The sequence below is a fragment of the Xyrauchen texanus genome, chromosome 47 (assembly GCF_025860055.1).
Source record: "Xyrauchen texanus isolate HMW12.3.18 chromosome 47, RBS_HiC_50CHRs, whole genome shotgun sequence".
Lineage (NCBI taxonomy): Eukaryota > Metazoa > Chordata > Actinopteri > Cypriniformes > Catostomidae > Xyrauchen > Xyrauchen texanus.
This window is the reverse complement of record NC_068322.1, coordinates 11,857,912-11,883,857: the sequence shown is the minus strand read 5'-3', so window position 1 is coordinate 11,883,857 and position 25,946 is coordinate 11,857,912. Positions and strand designations below refer to the sequence as shown.

Genomic DNA, 25,946 nt, shown 5'->3' with positions numbered 1-25,946 from the left:
AACTCCTCATCAAGCTGGGGCCGTAAAGCAAAAGGAACTGGGCGGGCTTTGAAGAAACCTGGAGTTACTGTGGAATCAATGTCAATAGAGATCGGGGGCATCCGGCAAACGCCAATGTCCTGAAAAACCTCTGAGTATTCAGCCAGTATTCTCTCCATAGACTGCAGCTGTACCCTGTGTACACCTTCCACTGATATTCCCAGGGCATCAAACCAGTCCCGTCCCAACAGACAAGTTCCCTGGCCCTGGATGACAAACAAAGGCAGTGTGTTTCGTGTTCCTTTGTATATTACTTCCACAAATATTTTTCCTTTCACTTCCAAGGTTGCCTGTGACCATTGCTTAAGTATTCCATTGTTGGCATGTATTTCAGGGGGTTGAGAGGGCCACAATGAGTGATAGGTGTGCTCACTAATCAAAGAACAGGCCGCTCCTGAATCCACTTCCATTGTGTGTGTTTGTTTGTTAAGTATAACAGTGGCCAGATATGGCCTCTGCCCCCCTCTTCCTGATTTATTAGTGGTGCTGTAAATGGAATAATCATTTTGCTTTTTGTGAGTTATAATGTTTGTGTACCGTTCTGCTGTGCTGCTGGCTGCATCCTTGTCAGTACCATGTTTAGTCTTTGTTAAACACACACAAGCAATGTGTCCTCTTTTTTTACAGTAATGGCATACAGCCGTGGAAAATCTACAGGCTTGTGGGGTGTGCTGACCACCGATGTGCAATGAAGCATGGCTTGTCACGATTAGGATTTTCATTTGAAGTTGCTGTCTTATGAACTGATGCCTGCGCATGGGTTGCATAATGAACGTCGTCCTCCAGCCGTGATTCGTTTTGATGCTGACGAAGTAGGCGAGCATTTAACAATGCTGTTTCAGCAGCTAGTGCCTTTTCTTCTGCCTCTTTAAATGTTAGTGTAGGTTCAGCCAGCAGGCGTCGCTGTAACGCCTCATCCATAACCCCGCACACAATTCTATCACGCAGCATTGTCTCTAACTGATCCCCGAAGGCACAGTGCGCAGACAATCGTCGAAGCTCAGCAATGTAGTTTGAAATACTTTGATTAGATTTCTGCTTACAACTGTGAAAATGAAAACGTTGAACAATTTCTGATGGTGCTGGGCTGTAATGGCGTTTTAAGACAGCAACAATGTTTGCATAAGTCACAGCAGAGGGCGGCGTTGGGGCAAGCACTGAACGCAATGTGGAATACGTTTTTGCACCACACACACTGAGCAGAACGGAACGTTTTTTTTGCATCATCCTCAATATCATTCGCATGAAAAAAACATTCCAGTCTTTCTGTGTATTCCTCAAAAGAGTTACTCGAACATTCGTCAAACTCTTCGATACGGCGTATCGTGTAGTCATGTTCGCTTCCAGACGCAGATTATTTTCACACACCTGCACAGTCGCATCATATGGACTTATCTGCACACAGTCGGTTCGAGTCCGCTCGTCGCCAGTGTAATATCTTTGAAGAACATGAGGAGACGTTCGTAACCTTGTAAACCTTTACTGAACTCAAAGTAGCATATAACAGATCACAACATCTGGTGTGTTCAACATCAAGTTAAACTCTGTACTCTACACACCAACTTCTTCCCCGAACAGCCCCACCCTCACCAGGCTTTTCGTCTCTTAAAGGAACCTCACTCTTACAATAGTCAGTCAATACATTACACAGGGCATTTACTTTATTCTGATGACTTGCAATGAATGGAATCAGACAGTTTTGCATAATCCGGGCAGTAGCTGCTGGAAGCTAGTCTCAAACACTGCTAGCTTTTTTGCGCTCTGTTCTCAGAAGTCCTTGGAAGGCGCAAACCTGGTTGTCATGGCAACTGAATAAACAAAAATCTCACCTGATCAAAATTTACTCGTCAAGTGCAAGTCAGACAGAATCTAAAAGAAGGAAAGACATTATATTTATTTTTATAAAAATTTTACAACAGCACATTTAAATTTAGTGCGATCTACAAGCATTGCCTTTGCGATCGACTGGTAGATCGCGATCGACGTATTGGGCACCCCTGCTCTTGATGGAAGTGAGTGCGGTCAGGAGGGCAGTCATCAAATAGACAGCCTTTAACTCGACTGACTCTAGGGGCTTGAACGGGGCAATTTGGCTCACTGGGGGAAACGCGTATTTGCGCAGCCCCTGGGGCCAGCTGTTTGCCAGCATAGCTGTACCAAGAGAAGCTCCCATCAGGGCATACCAGAGCGGGCAATGGGAGGATTCCCGGGAGGTGAACAGGTCTACCTGTGCCTTGCTGAATCGACTCCATATCAGCTGGATCACCTGGGAGTGGAGTCTCCACTCTCCCCTGAGCGACACCTGCCGTAACAGAGCATCTGCTGTAATGTTGAGGTTGCCAGGGATATGAGTGGCCCACCGTGACCTGAGTCGCTGAGTACTCTGAGAGAGAAACCGTTGGACATATCCAACAGCATACGCTTCTCTGAAGAGGTGAATGTTTGAGAGTATTTCAGCGTGCTGAAAACACAACCGCTCGGCCCTGAAGAAAAAATCTGAATGAATCCGCATACCAGCCTCCCTTTTATACCCGTATGTCGGGGGGATTGGCATGCAAATTCTACTCGCCAGTTCTCATTGGCCTTTTCTTAAAGATCTGAAGGTGTCTCGGGCTCTCGAGATCGACCCCTAGTGTCACTACATCAACACAACGTTGAGTGAGTGACAGAAGGGGAACTGCACAACAGTAGACAAAAATTAATGGCAAGTGGAATGGAAGTCTCATCTGTTTATAGAGTCCTGGGTGAAGTGAAATGTATCAGAAAGTAAAGCCCCATGACAAGTGCATTAAAATAAATTACAATATATTTACACAGACAGCCAAAAGTTTGGAATAATGTTCAGATTTTGCTCTTATGGAAAGAAATTGGTATTTTTAGTCACCATTAATAATGTGAAAAATTACTATTACAATAAAAAAAATAAAAAAAAGAAAGAAATTCAGAACTTTACATTCATAATTCATAATTACTTCAAAGAGTTCTCATCAAAAAATCTTCCACGTGCAGCAATGACAGCTTTGCAGATCCTTGGCATTCTAGCTGTAAGTTTGTCCAGATTGTCATGTGACATTTCACCCCACACTTCCTGTAGCACTTGCCATAGATGTGTCTGTCTTGTCAGGTGTTTCTCATGCACCTTACCGTCTATCTGATCCCACAAAAGCTCAATGGGGTTAAGATCATAACACTCTTTTCTAATTATCTGTTGTCCAATGTCTGTGCTTCTTTGCCCACTCAAACCTTTTCTTTCTAAAAGGGACATTTTCTTTACAATTCTTCCCATAAGGCTTGAACCCCTTAGACTTCTCTATACTGTTGTACATGAAACTGGTGTTGAGCGGGTAGAATTCAATGAAGCTGTCAGCTGAGGACATGTGATGCATCTATTTCTCAAACTAGATACTCTGATGTACTTATCCTCTTGTTTAGTTATACATCTGGCCTTCCACATCTCTTTCTGTCCTTGTTAGAGCCAGATGTCATTTGTCTTTGAAGACTGTAGTGTACACCTTTGTATGAAATCTTTTTTTAGCAACTTCAAGCATTGTATAGTCTTCATTCCTCAAAACAATGATTTACTGATGAGTTTCTAGAGAAAACTGCTTCTTTTTTTTTTTGCCATTTTTGACCTAATATTGACCTGAAGACATGCTATTGCATAATGTGGCAACTAAAACAAACACAAAGACAATGTTAAGCTTCATGTAACAAACCAAATAGCTTTCAACTGTGTTTGATATAATGGCAAGTGGTTTTCTAGTACCAAATTAACAATTTAGCATGATTACTCAAGGATAAGGTGTTGGAGTGATGGCTGCTGGAAATGGGGTCTGTCTAGATTTGATCAAAAATGACTTTTTTCAAATAGTGATGGTGCTGTTTTTTACATCAGTAATGTCCTGACTGTACTTTGTGATCAAGTGAATGCCACTTTGGTGAATTAAAGTACCAATTTCCTTCAAAAACAGACAAATCTGTACGTTATTCCAAACGTTTGGTCCTCCCACTCACTGCCTCACTCACAGCTGTGTCAAACACTGCTGTTCATTATTTATTATAAGTTACAACCCACTTTGAAAACTATTGAAAGCCTGACCTCTGATTTCTGACCACTATAATTCTGCGCGTGAATAATATATAAAACAGAGTAAAATCAACATTGACAGTTGTATAAATAATACATATTAAATAATCACTTACCGGAGTAACTTGCTTTAACACGTTTTCATGTCTGGTGTTTTGGGAGAGCACAGTAATTCACAGGGAATATTATTTTTAGCTGCGGTGTAGCCTATCAGCTGCACATGATCTCTCTCTCGCGCGCACGCGCTCTTTGGACGGATTTCCAAACTTGAACAGGAATGTTGGCATGGATTTACAGACCCCTTTGAGAAGATAAATATCTACTTTCACGCTATGGCTATGTTTGTCTAGATATGATATATAACATAGAGTAGAATCATTCGGTAATGTTTCTTTTTTGCACCGCTTTTGACATTAAAGTAGCACTTATGGTACGTTTTAGTTTTTTTCTCACGTCTGCCTTTCTAAAATAAGTTTAACTGACAAAGAATATAAAAGGATATTTGTATTTTGACCTTGTTTTGATGTTTTACAGTAGAGCATCGCATCGCATCGCTGTGAATCAAATTAATTCATAGACTCGGTTTATGAACCGTGCCGTAAAATGCAATTACAATGCAAAGCATTTATAATGGGCATAGACCATGATAAATCAGATAAGGCAGTAAACATCCTTCAGGATTAACGCTGATGTGCGTTGTAACAACGGCTATTGTGTGAATGCATTTACAGTAAAATGCAATGCGCCAAAATTACAGTCACACTCACCTATATGACCGTGTCCGGATGTAGCTTATGCCATCAATGCATGTAGTAACCCTGCTCCGAAATCACCGGTTATACATTGATTATAATGGTGGATGAATTGGTGTCCTTGAGGTACTGAAGAAAGCGCGCATCACCCCCCAGTCATTCGGCGTGGTGTTGCTATGGCGTCAGAGGAGGCATGCCGGTGCGCGAGAGCGTCTCCACTGATGTAGGTCACTTTAAGAAAAATGGAATCATAACAATGATTTGCAGGCTCAGATTAAAATAACATTAGAAGGTTTTACGCACTGCTTGGTGCATTCTATTATTCAGATTACAGAAGAATGTGTTACTTGAAACATTGGCGTTGGTCCATTGTCTTGCGAAATAACTGGAAATGATGCACAAATGGTAGATTGATTTGACGATTTTAATTCGATTTTATTTATGGGCTAAGGTCCAGGACCCTGTTGCAATAAAATAATAAAGGTATGATAGTCACTATTAATACAGTGGGCTACACTACTGTGTCTTAAGTAATCTGGTAATCAGAAGTTCGCAGGTTCGGTCCCTACAGCCACCACCATTGTGTTCTTGAGCAAGGCACTTAACTCCAGGTTGCTCCGGGGGGATTGTCCCTGTAATAAGGGCTCTGTAAGTCACTTTGGATAAAAGCGTCTTCCAAATGCATAAATGTAAATTTTACCCTGTCTGGCAGTACCAGAAAAAAGACTCAAGATGTCTCTATTCCCCAAGTCTCTTCTGAGAATTGTGGTTTCCAACGTATATACTGTATATAACAGAGAATATATATATATATAAAAGGAACCTTAACCAATCTCATATTTTATAGAGCAATGGTTCTTAATGGTTCTCAATGGTTTCAGTGGTCCCAGATTATAAAATGTGGCAACCCAACTAAATACCAAATTCGCAAAGCATATCTGGGTCATATTTCCTTTACTATGCATAGTTTTGTTCATGGTTTTTGAAGATGAGGGCATTTCATGAGGGCATTCATAATTTGGCTAGCTTCTAACTGAGAAACTTGCATCAAACAGCAACATAATAAGATTTTTTCCTCTCTGTTTAAATAGTTTATCATTCCATTTTATCATTTGCATTTCCATGGTGTCTCCCTGCTGTCTGTTACCCAATCAGAACAGACCTGTGAATCAATGAACCACTGTTATAGATCAAGTGAATGACCACATTTATTGTACCCTATTGCATGTACAAAATCTATACAAGGATCTTCAAAACTGACTGAATGATGCTAGGACTTCATGGGACAGTTAAATTCCAGAGGGACAGAAATCAAAGGTCACAGATGGTTTGGAGACAGTAGTGTGATGAGAACTGCTGTAGGGGTGCAGGCGTGTGTGACCAAGGGAAGTGAGGGTGTGTGAGAGGTTGAAGAAACATTGGGGTTGAACAGGGTTTATGGGAGTCTATTTGTTTTGTTTGAGTGTGTATGTGCAAACAGTCACATCCCCTGTGTCTCCCGAGAGACCAGTAGGGGGCAACCCCAACTCAGCCTCTTCACCATTAACCACAGGAAGTAGTAAAGGAATCAGCCCATGTGTGAGCCATCAAAGGCCCTGTGGTGACACCCAGAGCCTGGGACATTGCTGGGGACAGAGGGATGTAGCTGAGGTTGAAGGATTCTTGAGGCTGCAGGGTCAAACACAACCTCTTTGAGAAAGTTTCAGTTTCCCATAACTAAGTTGAGAATCGACAATTTCCACATGTGTGCGTGTGGTGTGCACAATGAGACATGAGAGACATGAAGCATACAGTCTCAACAGACAAACAGGAGACTGTAAGGTTGTCCACTCCTGCCACATTATTCTCCTCCTCTTTGTATCTTTGATTCTTTCATGGGTTGAAAACATAACATACTTTTGGAAAGTAGACATGTCTTGCAATGTGACATTTGAAAAAGAATTTTGCAATTTATTTCTCCAATTAGTACAGTATGTGTGCAGCTATTATGACCTCATATTACTGTAATTAAGAGACTATGAAATAATTGTGCCTTTAAACATTATTTATCACACTGCAGATTTAAAGTTCCCTGTAATGATGTGAACATTAGATTAACATAATATAGTTTTAGGGAGAACCAGTACAAGTCCCATGTGGACAGGGTTAGAAAGTAACGGAATACATGTAACGGGATTACGTATTTAAAATAAAAAAATATATAAGTAACTGTATTCCACTACAGTTACAGTTTAAATCATTGGTAATTAGAATACAGTTACATTAAAAAAGTATTTTGATTACTGAAGAGATTACTTTGTATTTTATTGGCATTTGTTTGATTTAATATTTAGTCCTTTCAGATGGAAAACATTTATACATATGAATGATGCAATCCAAAGTGCATTTGAACAGTGGTGAAACACTTTTTATGATGTGTTACATTCATACAAGCAGACATAGAAGTAAGTTTAAAGTAAGTTTGGAGCTGAAGAAATAGAAATAAACCTTGTGTAAATTGTCAAATTTGTTAAAATGCTATTTCTAGCTATTTTACAAGCACATGTTACCAGGCACGATCATATTCGTGATTTTTATCAAGAAAATTCACGTTGGGTGCTTGAGTAGCTCAGTGAGTACTGAAACTGACTACCACACCTGGAGTCACGAGCTTGAATCCAGGGTGAGCTGAGTGAATCCAGGCAGGTCTCCTTAAATTGGTCCGGTTGCTAGGAAGGGTAGAATCACATGGGGTAACCTCCTCGTGTTCACGATTAGTGGTTCTGGCTCTCAATGGGGCGTGTGGTAAATTGTACGTAGGCCTATATTTAGGAGAGTAGCATGAGCCTCCAAATGAGGAGTCTCCATGGTGTCATGCACAGCGAGCCACGAGATAAAATGCGCGGACTGACTGTCCCATAATAGTAGGCAATTGAGACTTGTCCTCTGCCTACAGGATTATTGAGGTGAGAAACCACGCCACTACGAGGACCTACTAAGTAGTGGGAATTGAACGTTCCAAATTGGGAGAAAAGTTCACGTGGGATAGTAATTTCTTTTTTCTAGTAAGACCTTTGATATTAGGGCAACATCATGTTCTTGATAAAATTATTGTATTGTTTTCCTGTAAGAATATATATAAAAAAATCCTTAAAACATGATTAATTAGATTTAACTTTTTTTTTCGAAACAACACTGCATAAGATATTTTGGTTTTTCAGAGAATGTGTTTTTAACATGTGTATTTTGTCTTACTGTACTGGCAGAGTTTTTATATTCAAAACAAGTGAAAAAAATCTACCAGTTCTGAAGAAGTAATCCAAAGTATTTTAAATACATTACTGACCTTGAGTAATCTAAAGGAATATGTTACAAATGACATTTTACAGCATGTATTCTGAAATACATTTCAAAAGTAATCCTCCCAACCAGAGCCGGCCCAAGGCATAAGCGAACTAAGCGGCTGCTTAGGGCCCCCGTGACCACCAGGGGGCCCCCAAGAGCACATGAAATGACAGCTTGATATACTATGTCAATGGACAATGGCAATTATACAAAAACGCAATATTAAGTTAATGGGCTGCAGGATGCAAGCACATTCAGACAGCAAAACAGCAATGTCACATAAAAGGACATATCCTCTGGTGCAGAGAAAAGGAAAAAGTAGAAAACAGAGGAAGAGAAAAACAGCAAGATAAAGGTATGTTAAGTAGCTAGGCAATGTTACGAGCTAACATTAGCTGGCTAGTTAGTTAACATAGCCTAGGTAGCATATCTTCTTTTTTAGGAAAGTTTGATTAAACATCCGTAAATAGCCTTGAGATCTTAATATATTATTGTGCAACATATTACTTTGCTAGTTTTAGATTAAGGTTTTTGTCTTCTGTGTTAAAATAACTTTCCTGGGTATATATTTTTTGTAACAAAAATAAGCTTCTGTTCCATAAACTTGGTACTGATAACTGACAACTTAACATTATTTACATTACATGTCTACCATTTTGGGGTCTTTGCAATTATATTCCAATATCATTATGCCTCAGTTAGCAAGTTATAGATTAAGAGTTGTTGTTTAGGTGTACAGATGACTTGCTGCTGTGTATAATAATTTGTGTTGAGAAAATAACATTCTGTTCTGTCAAATATGTACTCTTATGAAACTTCCCTAGGAGCACTGTTGTAATATTTTGGAGGTGGGGCACAACCAACACCACCTGCCCCAAGTGCCAGTGCTACAGCTGATGATGATTTTTCAACAATCCCAGATCAATATATTTATATGGATAAACCATGCCTTTTGTGAGAACTTTTTTGACAGACAGTTGCATTACCTTCTAATATGACATCTAACATGGCTAGCGTTTATTATTATTATTTTCATCTTTCATCAGGTCCATCCTCTGCTGGCGAGGAGCACTTCCCAGCACATACATCCACTGATCCTACTGTTTCTTCCATGTCTGTTTCAACCTCAGCGGATGTGGCAAGTTAATAGCACAGCAGCCTTTGTATTTGCTCAGTTACTGTAGAATATCCTGAGATTAATATTTCTAATTATAATTATTAATGTAATTTCCTTATAGGTCCTTCTACTTCTGTGGTCATTGGGATCGATGTCACATCTACCCCCTTAGCAAATTCCAGCCTACACCATGGATCAGCAGCTCCTCCAGTTGACCCAGCTGAGTTGAATATAGGTGTGCTACTGTTACAATTAAAACCGTAGAAGGGTAAAATCATGCCGGCAGACATTGGTATGTAAGCAACACAGCTACAACTAATAAAATTGATAAGGGGTGTGTTAGATTTATAGTGTGCGAATAATCAAGCATTGACAATATTCAACCATATTGGCGGCACCGAGGGGCCCCCAAATCAAATTCTGCTTAGGGCCCCATAAAGGCTTGGGCCGGCCCTGCTCCCAACCCTGCCTGTGGAGAATCATAACCTCAGTGCTGACATTGATTTCAGTTAACACAGGGATACAGGCAGACCTTTGTATGACAGGGACATCCATATTTATTAGAAAATAATGATGTCTTTCACCTTATCACTCGCTTGTGAAATCACAGGGAGTGAGGGTTCAATTAGCTCTCATGCAGCATTTGACTCAGCATTGCTTATGAAGCTCGACTAGCGAGCTGCGGTTCAGTGAGGTTATCTTCACAGAACGGGAATTATGACCTCTGTCTTCTATTTGTACCAAAGGTGTGTGTGTGTGTGTGTGTGTATATATATATATTCTGTATATGTATGTATACTGTATTTAAACAGATAAAGAGAGAGGGCGAGAGACTCCATTAAATAAACAGTCTCTCTCTCATATTTGATACATTGGGCTTTAAAGGTCATTATCCGCCTGAGGACCAGCACTTCATTTTTGTGTAGGACATTTGTTATTTAAGTTTTTCTTAATGTTGGGGTATTATCAGAGGACTCCCTGGGCTTTTCAGAGATACCAAATTTTTGAGAGTTTGGCCATGACAACTTCTTCTCCTTGGTCTATAAATATGTATTTAAATTTCTCACAGTTCAATTCAGCACATCAAATACAAATAATTCAATAAACAGTTTTTATAATATGTATTGTATGCACCAAACACTATATATATTGACATTTTAAAAAGGGAAATTGTAAAACTTTTTTCGATGGGTCTCAGGAACTTATGTAAGATGACATCATCATAGCTTGTAATGTAAAATAATGAGATCTTTATAATGACAGAGCAGGCTGCAGATAAAAATCATATAAAAGGTAAATGTAAGAATTTTCAAAGCTATGTGGTTATTTTTTTTTTAAAATTATTATTTTGTTTTATAGTGGGCATGAATAATATTTTGTATCATATTTGATGCATGTCATTTCAACATGCTTTTTCAAAAAAATAATATACAACATTTTAACCAAGCATAAGTTAATTTTATTCAGAAAACACTTATTTTAAAATATCAGTAACAATATAATCATTACTGTCACTTTTACTTTATTAAAATAAGCTGTCATTTGTCCCAATACAAGTCATTTCTCACGTAAATCCGGCACCATTTTAAATAGATTGATACAAACATTGAAACCTCTTTTTTATATAAAAAAATAAATAACAACTGTAGTGCCATCTAAATCATATATCATATGATTTTTTGGGGGTTTCTACCTATGGGCTGAAATATGTGCCACCAGAAACTGAATTTGAACCATTTATATTTGAATTTGAATGGCTAAACTTGAATAATTGCATTGAAAAACTGAATTTGAATCACATAATTTGAAATTGTATTGTTTAATTAAAATTGAATTTATTCAAAAACTGAATCTGAATTGTATCATTTGAAATTGAATTTATTCGTTTGGAACTGAAGTCCAATAAAATTTGATCCTCACTGAAAATTAAACTCTCTATATATCTTCACATTCACGTCTCACAATTCAGATTCAGTTCTCAAATTCAATTTCAAGTTACTGAGACAGACATCCGGGTAGTTGGAGGATGAAGGAAGAGCAATCGAGCGCAGATCGATAGATAGCATTCATTGGCTCACAGGACTCCTCTTGGGCAAATCAGCACCAATGTTTTGGAGCACAGTACGTTACCCGCCATGAAACTATGGAATTACGATTGTGTCAATAATAATGAATGTAACTTTATAAAACTGAACGTAACTTTTTCAGAAACTATCAAAAATATTCCATTACAAAAGAAGAAAAACACAATTAAAATGAAAAAAAAAAAAACAAATGAACTCAGTCGCACGAATTTAACAGGCTCTTCAAATATGCTTCATTTTTTGTTAATGTTTTTCAAAGATTCGTTTTCGCAAATCGTGGATTCTGAATACATTGCCACAGATTTCGCTTACGCTTCGCAGTTTTTCGTTTGCTGTTTTGAGACAAACCTCTCGTGGGGGTGGGCTTAACAGTGATCTACTCTGATTGGATAGTAAGCTTTTGATGGACAGGTGCTCTCTGACCCGGATGTACAGACGTCACTCAGGTGGCGCGCATATTGGAAAGCTCTCGCGGTGATTTGTAGTTATGCAATACGTCGTGCTTTGTTGTATTACTTACTAACAATATGTAAATAATATTTGACCTATAATTATATAATTTAATATTATATGAGACCTTCGATCGTCTAATAATCGTCTTCGATCAGTCTGTAAAGATGAGCTCTCAGGAGAGACACGGAGCGGCATCATCTTCCTCCTCCTCTTGTTTTTTATTTATTTAAAAAAAATATATATATATTTTAATGCAAAGAACAGGAACATACAAAAGAGAAAGCATACGTACATCACATAATATCAACCAAAACAATAAAGAAGACAAAAATAAATAGAAAAAATAATAATAATAATAAAAAAGATAATAATAATAATGTATATAACAATAAAAGAAGAGGTAGGGCCATTACATCACACAAAAATGTTCACATGAATAGATCAAATGCAGTGCAGATTCTAACAGTCCTTATGGCTTTCTTATTAGTAGATACTGAAATCAAATTTAGATAATTTTCTATTTCTTTTAAGAAGACAGAGAAGATAGGTTTACAGTTTAAAAATTTGCATTTGTGAATATAGAATTTGCTGAGGAAAACAATTAAATTAATAACAAAACAGACATTTTCGTTTGTGGGGTCTGAATCAAAATACCCAAATATAATGTTTTTCATATGTATTGAGAAGCCTGGCAAAATCTTACACTTGATAAAAACATCAATATCATTCCAAAGCTTCTGAGTGTAATGACACGACCAAAATAAATGAACCACTGTTTCATCAGAATTCACACAAAAAGAGCATGTTAGCTCAATGTCAGATTTAAATCTTTGTATAAATTTCTTAACAGGATAGAACCTGTGTATCAACTTAAAGGAAATTTCTTTCACTTTATTTGTGAGAATGAATTTCTGCTGTAAAGACCAGATTTTTTTCCAATTAAGGTTACCAAACAAATTATTCCAAAAGAAAATAACAGGTGGAACAGAAATCAAATCCTTAAGAAATAAAGATCTTATAGTTTTTAGCTTTCGACTCTGAAAAACAGATTTGACCAACAGAAGTATCACAAGGTTTAGGAAAGGATGCAGTAGATACTGGGGTGAAGTAATTACGGTTTTTAAAAAGCATACATAAACCAGAGGGAATAGCACCCATTACTGTATCAAATTCTTTTGGGGTTACTGGTATTTGGTATTCAGAAAGAAATTCTGAATATCTGAATAAAAGACCTTGCTTATTAAACAAATGCTCCACTCCTCCTCCTCTTGTCCTTCAAGGCAGCTTGAAGTAAGTTCGTGTTACTGAAGTAACCAATAACATCGATAAAAGTTTTATTCATGTAACGTTACAGTGTGCAACAGTTCTGGCTTTATTTTGCAAATTTATTGTTTAACCACTTCAGCTCTGCAGGATATTTTGAATTTTTTAGAGAATTAGGCATATCTGAATTTAAAAGAGCGTCCTGCCCACATACATTGGAGTAAATGGATAGAAATTGTCTAATTTTACAGAAAACACTCTAAATTTCAACACAGTGGTGGAATATTGCATATATTTTATTATATTTATTCACAATGTTTTGATAAACACATATAAAATATCATATTTTTATATATTTTTGAATAATTTTTTTATTGTCATTCACAAGTTTGCAATGCACTGATGTCATGTCATGATGTTATGTAGTTTGATTGTTTGCTCTTTTGCACAGTTATTATATTCAAGGACGTGTCAATGTAGACAGTGCAGATATCAAACTGGTCTTTATTCTACAGCAAGGCAGAAATCTTGGTGCAGATGCTGCATCTGCAGCTGTACATAACAACCTTGAAATTCTTAACCAGTCGCCGGGAATACCAGCACAAGGCAGGGTCAGCAGCAGTCCGTTCAGCAGTCGGGGCAGAGTCAAACAGTGGACCAAGATATGGCCAGGTTTCAGTTTTGCAGTCATGACAATGACAGAACAGCAACATTTTATTTAGCATGCATTTACAATACAACAATAAATTAGCAAAATAAAGCCAGAACTGTTGCACACTGTAACGTTACATGAATAAAACTTTTATCGATGTTATTGGTTACTTCAGTAACACGAACTTACTTCAAGCTGCCTTGAAGGACAAAAGGAGGAGGAAGATGATGCCGCTCCGTGTCTCTCCTGAGAGCTCATCTTTACAGACTGATCGAAGACGATTATTAGACGATCGAAGGTCTCATATAATATTAAATTATATAATTATAGGTCAAATATTATTTACATATTGTTAGTAAGTAGGCCTAATACAACAAAGCATGACGTATCGCATAACGACTCGGTTACTAACGTAACCTCGGTTCCCTGAGAGGAGGGAACGAGTATTGCGTAAGCTGCCATGCTTGTGCTTGGTCAGTTCGCTTCAGTCGATTGAACCTAAAGAACTCTCATGACGGGGCTCCTAATATTGAGCCCTAGCCACGCCCATCTTGGCGGGCTCTGAGCGCGCGAGCGCGAAGCGTGCGCCCATTGGTCGTGCGTTCAGAGTCGCCCCGTCATTGGTTCGAGCAAGTTGCCACAGCACAGCCAATGGCCGAGCTGCCTCGCTCATTGCTGTATGCTGTGCAGCTGCAATGCGTTTTACATAAAGACTTCAATATTTCTCGAGAAACTGAGTTTTCCCATAGCGTAAGCTACTTACGCAATACTCGTTCCCTCCTCTCAGGGAACCGAGGTTACGTTAGTAACCGAGTCGTTCCCCTCTCGAGAGGTCTCTCCTATTGCGTAAGTAGCTTACGCTATGGGAACACCATGCAAAACGCCGTGCGTGCTGACTTCGCTCTATAAAGCCAGAGGCGGATGCCTGAGCCTTAAAGCAAAGTGATTATCCAACAAGCCGGCCAACGGCGAGCTATATAATGGGAAAATACAGAGCCTTTGCCCCAAGGAGGTCCATGGTGGGGCGCTCATTGTAAAAACACAAGCACATAACTTATGTACTGATTTTTCTATGTATTGATATGCATAAAAATCCTCTAAGTCAGTCAGAGACGGACCTATAAGGGAGGAGATAATGCTCAGCATATACATACTCCAGTCCATTCTACAGTCAGGCTGATAGAATGTTGGAATGCAATGAGGGGACCTGTAGGTTATAAAACCTGATAAATGTCGAAGGCGAGGCCCAGCCTGCCGCCGCACAAATATCTTCAATGGGTATCCCACTCGACCACGCCCACGAGGAGGCCATGCTCCTCATAGAGTGAGCTTCATAAGCCAGCGCGATAGCATCCACTATCCAGCGCGATATTCTTTGCTTTGAAACTGCGAGACCTTTAGTGCGGCCGCCAAAGCATACGAATAATTGTTCCGTCTGTCTGAACGGGGCAGGTCGTTTTTCCCTAATGAACATCCTTTATCAGGATTGTGTGACGCCGCTATGGCAGCCACATAGACTTTGAGCGTGGAGGGTGTGCGGCCCGCCTCCAGCAGCTCCTTCAAACAGGCGAGTACACTTGGTATGAAGAATCATCCCGTTGGCCTACCTGAGGAGGTCTAGCCTCAGCGGAATCGGCCATGGGGCAGATTGCATCATCTGCATCAGTTCTGGAAACACGTCTGGTTTTTCCAGAGAGGGGCTACCAGGAGCACTGCACATTTCACTTCCCTGATCCGACTGATGATCTGAGGTTGCATCGCAATCGGGGGAAAAGCATACAAGGGGCGGCTCGGCCAGACTTGGGCGAGCGTGTCCGTGCTCTTTGAGAAGAAAAGGGGGCAGTGCGCATTTTCCCTGGAGGCGAAGAGGTCGACCTCCGCCTTGCCAAAGTTTGCCATAACCACTGAACCGTCAGGGGGTGGAGAGACGGGAGAACCTTGTCTCTGGACAGCATGTCCGCTCCCTGGTTCAGGACGCCTGGCACATGCGCTGCTCTCAGCGAGCGCAAGTGGTGCTGTGACCATGAGATGAGCTCCCTGACCATAGAGTGCAGGGAGCTCGACCTGAGTCCACCCTGGCGATTTATATACGATACTACCGTCATGTTGTCCATTCGGACCAGGACATGTTAATTTTTCAGGTACGGAAGCAGGGCTCTGAGAGCCAGACAGTTTATATGTAGGTGCTTTTCCGGGTTTGACCAAAAGCCGGAGACAGGCCTGCCCTCGTAAAGGGCCCCCCATCCTATTTTGGAGGCATATGTCGTGATCATTTTTCTCCGTGTGTTCACGCCCAGACTCATGCCGGTTCGATACCAGTCGACGGCTTTCCAGGGCGTCAGGGCTTTTATACAGCCGTGATTTGCTCTGATTAAAAAGTGGCCCGAGCGCCACGCGTGAGTGGGGACACGGCTCTTGAGCCAGCGTTGGAGAGGACGCATGTGCAACAATCCTAGCTGGAGTACAGCTGATGCCGAGGCCATGAGACCGAGCATCCTTTGAAATCGGTTGACGGGGCAGTGCTTATGGGTGGGGGTGCATATACCGTAGTAGGCACGCGTGCCACTTTCATAAAGCCTCCCGCTCGCGGCGGGGGGTTTTTGGCTATGCATGCAGTGTTTGTGTGTAGGGGTGCATGCAGGACAGCAGGCACGTGCGCTACCTTTATAGTATTTCCCGCTTTTACTGGGGAAGTGTTTATAACTGTGGGAACAGTGCTTGCGTGTAGTGGTGCATACATGACAATAGGCACACGATCTACATATATGGTGCGTCCAGCTGGAGCTGGGGAAGTATTCGGCACTGTTTGGACAGTATTGATACGTGGGAATGCGCACTTTAGTGTGGACACGTGACCCCTTAGTGACACAGGCAGAAAATGACTCTTTTTGTGATTTCTGTGTGTTGCCGTTAAAACGGCGTTTGATTGCAGGTGAGCGAGTTCTGTGACTGGCCCATTGACTGCTGTACAGACATTTCCAGCCGCCTGTAAGGGGACTGGGTAATGTTTCACACGTTTTAGAGAGAGTGGTCCGGCTTTTGCGAGACACGCACTCTCTCTTTTTCTTGCTATTGCTAGGAAGACTTACGAGGCTCCGGGTTCAGCACGATCTTGGGCCGAGCACCCCGTTGCTCAGGCGGCTTCCTTCGGTTAGCGGAATGCAAGCGGCGTCGACCGTCTGTTTCAGGTCTACTCTTTTGCTGGGAGACGGGAGGCGCCGCCCTGGCTCGCTGCTGCTGCTGAGGCGGTCTCTGTCGGCTCTGAGACGAGCTGGAGCGCTTGGGCAGGAAGTGACGCATAGCCTGCGAATCCTTCTGAGCTTCAGTGAAGTGTTCAGCAAACTCTTTTACCGCCGGTCCAAACAGGCCGCTTGGAGCGATAGGCGCATCAAGAAATGGCGCCTTATCCGCGTCCTTCATCTCTGTTAGCGTCAGCCACAGATGGCGCTCAAGGACAGTCAGGTTAGCCATGGCCCGGCCGATGGATTGGGCGGTGGCCTTTGTGGCTCGCAGGGCTACGTCAGTGGCGCTGCGCAGGTCCTTGAAAGCCTCAGGTTCAGGTCCCGACTCGTCCTTGGTGCGGAGAAGTTTGGCCTGATAAACTTGTAGAACAGCCATGGAATGAATGGAACAGATGGTTGGCCACAGCCTCCTCGAGGGGCGGGGTTCCCTCGTAGCCTCTTTCTCTCGCGCCGTCCACCGAGGAGAGCGAGGAAGAGAAAGAAGGCTTCAGGCGAGCAGAGTGCGGGGCTTTCCACGACTTTGTGAGTTCGTCGTGAACTTCGGGGAAGAAAGGGGAGGGTCTCTGTCGAGGGGCCTGCCGGCGCCCCTGCAGGAACCACTCGTCCAGCCGTCTGTGGGCGGGTTCTTCCGGAGAAGACCAGTCGAGCCCGAGGTCTTCCACGGCTTTGGACAGGATGCGGATGATCTCAGAGTCCATGCTGGTGCACGTGCTCATGTCCGCTAATGTCGGCGGCGCAGGGTCGAAGGCCGAGCCCGGCCAGTCGTCGGATGCAGCGTCAATAGAAAGGCTGTCATCCTTTTCACCGTCGTCCCCTGACGCGCCGAACGAGACGAGACCCACCGCTCTGTTGGAGGGGTGCTGGTCCTCCTGCGTGAAATGGACTGGCGGCGGGGAGCTCTTGGGTAGTGGTGAAGAACGCGGGGACTGGCCCGGCGTGACGTCACTGAATTCCGCGTGCTCTGTGAGCGGCGCTTTTTCTTGCGCGGCTCGAACGGAGGAGACGGCAGCACGGTGGAAGCAGGCTCGGCGAGGCCCAGGGAGTCACATTCGGGGCATCCGCAAGAGGAGTCCTGTGAGCCAATGAACGCTATCTATCGATCTGCGCTCGATTGCTCTTCCTTCATCCTCCAACTACCCGGATGTCTGTCTCAGTAACTTGAAATTGAATTTGAGAACTGAATCTGAATTGTGAGAAGTGAATGTGAAGATATATAGAGAGTTTAATTTTCAGTGAGGATCAAATCAACTGGCAGCCTCTGTGAGCGGCGCTTTTTCTTGCGTGGCTCGAACGGAGGAGATGGCAGCACGGTGGAAGCAGGCTTGTTTGCGGCGAAGGCGGCAAAGCGAGCGCGCAGCTCGGCGAGGCCCAGGGAGTCACATTCGGGGCATCCGCCCTGAATGAGAGCAGCTTCTGCGTGGTCAGGTCCCAGGCAGCGAGTGCAGATAACGTGGACGGTCCCCGTCAGGAAGAGGGCCTCTGCAGGCGCAGGTTAAAGGCATTTGGAACAACGCCTCGAAAATTGCTCTTTTACTTAAATCAAAAGCGTCGCAGAGGCGAACACTTGTAAGTAAAAAAGGATATCAGTGATGCGCGCCGGATGGCGTAGCAGAAGGCTTCGAGGCGGCTGAAGGCGCCGGTGTTCTCTTAGCAGTCCTGCTGTAGGCTTGTCAACGGCGGGCTGAAAAGACTCCAACAATCCGGAGGATCCAGCGAAGAGAAGGTCTTCGCTGAAGGAGATTAAATCTAAAGAACTCTCATGACAGGCTCTAATATATAGCCCTAGCCACGCCCATCTTGGCGGACTCTGAGCGCGCTGAGCGGCGCCGCTCATTGGTCGCGCGTTCAGAGTCGCCCCGTCATTGGTTCGAGCAAGTTGCCGCAGCACAGCCAATGACCGAGCTGCCTCGCTCATTGCTGTATGCTGTGCAGCTGCAATGCGTTTTACATAAAGACTTCAATATTTCTCGAGAAACGGAGTTTTCACATAGCGTAAGCTACTTACGCAATAGGAGAGACCGCTCGAGAGGGAACTACAAATCACCGCGAGAGCTTTCCAATATGCGCGCCACTGAGTGACGTCTGTACATCCGGGTCAGAGAGCACCTGTCCATCAAAAGCTCACTATCCAATCAGAGTAGATCACTGTTAAGCCCACCCCCACGAGAGGTTTGTCTCAAAACAGCAAACGAAAAACTGCGAAGCGTAAGCGAAATCTGTGGCAATGTATTCAGAATCCACGATTTGCGAAAACGAATCTTTGAAAAACATTAACAAAAAATTAAGCATATTTGAAGAGCCTGTTAAATTCGATGCGACTGAGTTCATTTTTTTTTTTTCATTTTAATTGTGTTTTTCTTCTTTTGTAATGGAATATTTTTGATAGTTTCTGAAAAAGTTACGTTCAGTTTTATAAAGTTACATTCATTATTATTGACACAATCGTAATTCCATAGTTTCATGGCGGGTAACGTACTGTGCTCCAAAACATTGGTGCTGATTGGCCCAAGAGGAGTCCTGTGAGCCAATGAACGCTATCTATCGATCTGCGCTGGATTGCTCTTCCTTCATCCTCCAACTACCCGGATGTCTGTCTCAGTAACTTGAAATTTTATTTGAGAACTGAATCTGAATTGTGAGACGTGAATGTGAAGATATATAGAGAGTTTAATTTTCAGTGAGGATCAAATTTTATTGGACTTCAGTTCCAAACGAATAAATTCAATTTCAAATGATACAATTCAGATTCAGTTTTTGAATAAATTCAATTTTAATTAAACAATACAATTTCAAATTATGTGATTCAAATTCAGTTTTTCAATGCAATTATTCAAGTTTAGCCATTCAAATTCAAATATAAATGGTTCAAATTCAGTTTCTGGTGGCACATATTTCAGCCCATATTCAGCATGAACGGAGAGTGAGACAGGAGCGATATAGGGTTAAAGCACTTTACATAAACAGCCCTAAACAATTAACAGACCCAGACCACAATGTTACAGTCCAAAACATGTTTAAACACTAACATGTTTAAATGCTAAAATAGACAACTTATATGCTCTTATTTGTGGTGATAACTGTCAAATGACAGAATGCTGCCAGCTAGTGGTTTGCAACATAAAGTATACTCATCATGTTCTAACTTTCTCAATTAAAATGTAAAAACTGCTCAGTTTGTTATTTCATTATTTATAACAGACTAAATTTCAAGTTTGGTGAACTATCCCTTGTGAATTCATACAATGAGAAGGTGTGTGACCAACCGAAGATTGAAAAGTCAAACGCACTCATCTTTTGGCTAAATACAAATTAAGAATCCAGATGCATGTTTTTATTTTTGCAGGACAGTGTAGATTGTCCATCCATCCATCCATTGTCAACCGCTTATCCTGTGTACAGGGTCGCGGGGGGCTGGAGCCTATCCCAGCTAACATTGGGCGAAAGGCGGGGGACACCCTGGACAGGTCGCCAGTCCATCGCAGGGTGTAGATTGTATATTTTAAAAAATGTTAATATAATATTATTTGTAATTTGTAACTTAAAGGAATATTCTGGGTTCATTACAAGTTGCGCTTAATCAACAGCATTTGAGGCATAATGTTGATTACCACAAAAATGTAATTCAACTTTCCTTTTTTTCTAAAGAAGCAAAAATGGAGATTCCATTGAGGCACTTACAATGGAAGTGAATGGGGCCAATTTTTGAAGGTATAAAGGCAGAAATATGAAGCTTATAATTTTATAAAAGCACTTACATTAACACTTCTGTTAGAACTTGTGTATTATTTGAGCTATAAAGTTGTTTAAATTGTCCTTTTTATGGTCGTTTTACGGGTTTGCTGCATACTGTGTAACATTGTTATTGCAACAAAGTAAAAAAAAAAATGGGATGTAAATTTACACAGAAAAGATTACATGATTTTCTCACAATAATATCACGTTACAGTCATATTGTTTTTGTCCTGTGGCAATACATATGCTGAAATGTTTGAAAATGCCTTTTTGATGATCTGTTGTGAAATTAATACTAAGAGTTTTGAACATTTTACTATTTGTGAAAATAGTACCAAAGCAAATAAAAAGAACTGTAAAAAGTTTGCAATCATCCATGGACTTTGTTTGTGCTCAGCATAAGATAGGAAGTCATACACATCTGGGATGGCATGAGGGTGAGTAAATGATGAGAGATTTTTTGGTTTTTAATTTTGGGGTAAACTATCACAGAACAATAGTGGTGAATAAAACTGCCACCTAGTGGTTGACCACCAGAAGTACATGTGCCCTCATTTGCAATATTTTAATGTGAGCAAAGACAAAACTTTGCTGAATTCATTTTCAAAAAATCATAATTATTCAAATTAGTATGGTCTACTAGTTAATTGATAAAAATGTACCTGTCTTTAAAGCAAACAGGTAAACCATTAAGGTCACCTTAAATTACTAGCAGTGGCAAAATAAAGTGTCTTGTTCAATTATTTACTCAAAGTTAAACATCAAAATCAATGTTCTTGCTAGCTAATTATAACGTTTTCCATAACCTTATCCATTTGTTATCCTGGGGACAGCTGCACTATCCCATTAAAAATAAATAAATAAAAAAATTCAACCTTTGAAGGTTATTTTAAAGAGCGTTGCACCAATTAAAATGTCAGAACTTCCAATTGCATTTTTCTGCTCTGTGAAGCCTATTATTTGATACCAACCAGCCGTAACACCTCAGGAATGAATAAATCTGATGTAATCACACACTGATTTAATAGATTATAGAACCAGGCTTTAACCAGAAGAACAAACAAAGAGTTTCCTGGTGTGTGTGTGTGTGTGTGTGTGTGTGTGTGTGTGTGTGTGAATTTTCTGAAAGTCTAAAGAGTTGACAGGTCTTGCTTGATAAGCTTTGTCAGTGCAACTCAAACAAACGTTGCCCTCTATTTTCATCTTGCTACCTGTAGAAGCCTGGTTATTTGTCTGAGCAAAGGGGTACAGAATTACAAGTATTGGATCCAGGACTTGTGGGAATTATGGAGAGAGAATGCACCAGATGTCTCATTAATGGCACTCCACCAAACTGGCCTGGCAGGAAAACTCAGAGACCATCCACCATGCTAAACCAACATCTCCCACCAGACACACAAGCACACAAGCCTAAGCACACACTCACATACATGCATGGATCACTCACAAACTTTTCCACTCTCTTAAACAAGCACACATATACAGACCTTTTTGATTAGAGCGAGGTCTGTGCAGTAACTTATATTGACAGCTACCCAGTCAACTTGACTCCCTGCAAAAGAGGGGAAGCAAATCTAATCATTGCACATGCTAAAAATAACTTCTTTATTTCTCGCTCTCTCTCACTTTTGTTTATGTTTATCTTCCCCTCCTTCACTCCACCGCTCCTTCTGTCTACTTGACAGTATTGTATTTCTCTGCCAAGTGACAATGTAACAGTTTCTGCTCATCTGTCTTCGCCGCCATTCTACATGTGCCAAAATCAGCTGTTTTCCTTCTATTTCCACAAAGCTCACAATGAATGTAATGGCTGTTTTTGTTATAAAAACACAGCAAGATTTGTATTACTGGCATTATGTCACATTCAAAAGTGTTATTGGTAATATAGCTATAAGCTCATATTGTCCTAAGAAACTCCACACACCTGGGATCATTCGTCAAATTTAATCCATTGAAAATCATTGAAGATTCATGAATTCATGATTAGGGAACAACAGGGCAAAGGTCATACCTTAAGATTTTTCCCAACACAATTTGTGTAAAAATGTAATGTCAAAGAACTTAGTGACACAACTTCCGGTTTCATGTTTCCTGTTCATTTCAGTCACTTTTGGTATTTCATAATATCTCATGCATTTAATATAAATTATGTATTCTTAAATAACATAAAAATAACCATACAAATCATTCACAGATTAGAGCAGTAAATATCAGTTTTTGAGATGACATGTCCGAGGAGCTAAAAATAAAAAATAAATTACAATATATATATATATATATATATATATATGAAATATGATATATATATAGTTGAAGTCAGAAGTTTGCAAGTTTTTCACAATTCCTGACATTTAATAATAGAAAACATTCCCTGTCTTAGGTCAGTTAGGATCACTACTTTATTTTAAGAATGTGAAATGTCAGAATAATAGTGGAGAGAATTATTTATTTCAGCTTTTATTTCTTTCATCACATTCCCAGTGTGTCAGACATTTACATGCACTTTGTTAGTATTTGGTAGCATTGCCTTTAAATTGCTTAACTTGGGTCAAACCTTTTGGGAAGCCTTCCACAAGCTTCTCACAATAAGTTGCTGGAATTTTGGCCCATTCCTCCAGACAGAACTGGTGTAACTGAATCAGGTTTGTAGAACTCCTTGCTCGCACATGCTTTTATCTGATTGAGATCAGGGCTTTGTGATGGCTACTCCAATACCTTGACTTTGATGTCCTTCAGCCATTTTGCCACAACTTTGGAGGTATGCTTAGGATCATTGTCCATTTGGAGACACATTTGCAACCAAGCTTTAACTTTCATGGCTGATGTCTTTTTTTTTTTATTGGACAAAACATAAATTAACAAGACATAACAGCTTATACAAGTAAGGGACCAGTGAAATACATACATATATATATATACACATAACAAAACACAAAAAAAAAAAAAAAAAAAAAAAAATCTTAATTATAGGTGTATAGATATAGTAGTGTCTAAATGTGTTGTGACTGATGTCCTGGCTGATGTCTTGAAATGCTGCTTCAATATATGCCCATAATTTTCCTTGCTCACGATGCCATCTATTTTGTGAAGTGCACCAGTCCCTCCTGCAGCAAAGCACCCCCACAACATGATGCTGCCACTCCCATGCTTCATGGTTGGGATGGTGATCTTCGGTTTCAAGCCTCAACCTATTTCCTCCAAACATAACGATGGTCATTATTGATAAACAGTTAAATTTTTGTTTCATTAGATAGAGGACATTTCTTAAAAAACTTTGTCCCCATGTGTCCCCATGTGCACTTGCAAACTGTCTGGCTTTTTATGGTGGTTTCGGAGCAGTGGCTTCTTCCTTGCTGAGCAGCCTTTCAGGTTATATCGATATAGGACTTGTTTTACTGTGGATATAGATACTTGTCTACCTTTTTCCTCCAGCATCTTCACAAGGTCCTTTGCAGTTGTTCTGGGATTGATTTGCACTTTTCGCACCAAACTACATTCATCTCTAGGAGACTGAATGAGTCTTCTTCCTGAGCTGTATGATGGCTGCGTGGTCTCATGGTATTTATACTTGCATACTATTGTTTGTATAGTTGAACATGGTACTGTCGGGCATTTGGAAATTGCTTCCAATGATGAACCAGACGTGTGGGGGTCCTTGGTTGATTTCTTTTGATTTCCCCATGATTTCAAGCCAAGAGGCACTACGTTTGAAGGTAGGCCTTAAAATACAACCACAGGTACACTTCCAATTCAGTACACCTCTTATCAGAAGCTAATGAAGCTTGGCATAATTTTCTTTTGCTTAAAGGCACAGTTAACTTAATATATGTAAAATTCTGACCCACAGAAATTGTGATATAGTCAATGAAAAGTGAAACAATCTGTCACGTATTATTAGTAGTTTGCTAATATTAAATCTGTGGATTTAAAAAATGTGTTTTAATGACTTCAGCTTAAGTGAAAGTAAACTTCTGACTTCAACTGTGTGTGTGTGTGTGTGTATATATATATATATATATATATATATATATATATATATATATATATATAACTGGTTCTTCAAATATGGGTCCATGAAGACCACAGTTTTTATATTATTAGAATAGAATGTATTAATATTATTATATTTAAAAAACTATACATATTCAGGTAAGGTCAGACAATAGAAGCGTTAGGCGTTTAGTGTGTGGCTGTCTGTAGGAATGGGGGTTATACTGCTCATTTGTCCCCTTGAGAAAATTGACTACAGTGGGAACTGCTTTAATAATTTCAAACAGTAGAGGGCGACAAGAGAATGTGAATGAGAGAGTTCATTTATTTCTTATTTAATTTACTGATCTACTTTATTAAAAGTGATCAAAAAACAATCTGAACAATCTAAACCTTAGATACTTCGCAATGAATTGAAATTCAAATTGGCCATCTTTTGGTGAAACTACATATCAGCTGCAATCAATAGCTGTCCTTCATGTCAGATTGCTCAAAACATGACAAATGAAGTATAAAATGACCTGTTCTTCTTTTTTAATGATTTTCAAGATGATTCAGACGTCTATTTTTTATCATTTAGTAAAAAATTGTGTGACAGTTCCACTAAGAGCATTATAAATACGGGGCTATTTTAGAGAGAAGAGAACAATGCTTGTGGATGACAGCAGGCTCTGTGTGCTCCATGCATTGGCACAATGCAACCTCATTCTCCCTGACAGCTATCATTATTTGCTCTCTCTCTCTCTCTCTGATTTTCCCTTTTTCTGGCTTTTTCCATCATTGCAGCAGTGATATATTTGTGTTTTACTCATCAACTTTAACTCTTTGACACATTTCACACTATAAAATTCTCGAAAAAGCATTTAGGAGGGTTGAGAGAGAGAGAGAGAGAGAGAGAGAGAGAGAGAGAGAGAGAGAGAGAGAGAGAGAGAGAGAGAGAGAGAGAGAAAGAGAATAAATGGGAAAAGCAGAGCAAAGGAGAGCATCTCTGTCCCTGCAGGCCTCAGGGCAAGGACTGCACTCTTTTCCTTCAGACAGATTAATTTCCATAGTCATGAATTATTCAAATCATTCAGCTCTGACACTCTGCCCAATTACAATATACACACGTGCAAACACACACTCTCACAGCAATAACACTCTGGGGTCCAAAACAAAATTAAAGAGACTGCATTAATGATGATGCTCTTGTTACCATGTCCCCTGAATGC

The 25,946-nt window shown here is 40.5% G+C and overlaps 1 protein-coding gene and 1 pseudogene across 6 annotated transcripts in view; both read right to left on the bottom strand.

Annotated features, from left to right (window-relative positions):
• LOC127638794 (ATP-binding cassette sub-family C member 9-like) overlaps positions 1–5,031 on the bottom strand; it is a 53,761-nt gene extending 48,730 nt beyond the window's left edge. For 5 of the 6 annotated variants that reach the window (XM_052120530.1, XM_052120533.1, XM_052120531.1 and 2 more), the window contains exon 1: positions 4,243–4,339. The gene's annotated coding sequence lies outside the window, so the exon portion shown is untranslated. Of the gene's footprint in view, positions 1–4,242; positions 4,340–4,893 lie in introns of those variants that run through there. The other variant, XM_052120532.1, reaches the window with a different exon arrangement.
• Positions 1–25,946, bottom strand: part of LOC127638856 (uncharacterized protein K02A2.6-like) — a 77,737-nt pseudogene that overhangs the window by 2,338 nt on the left and 49,453 nt on the right.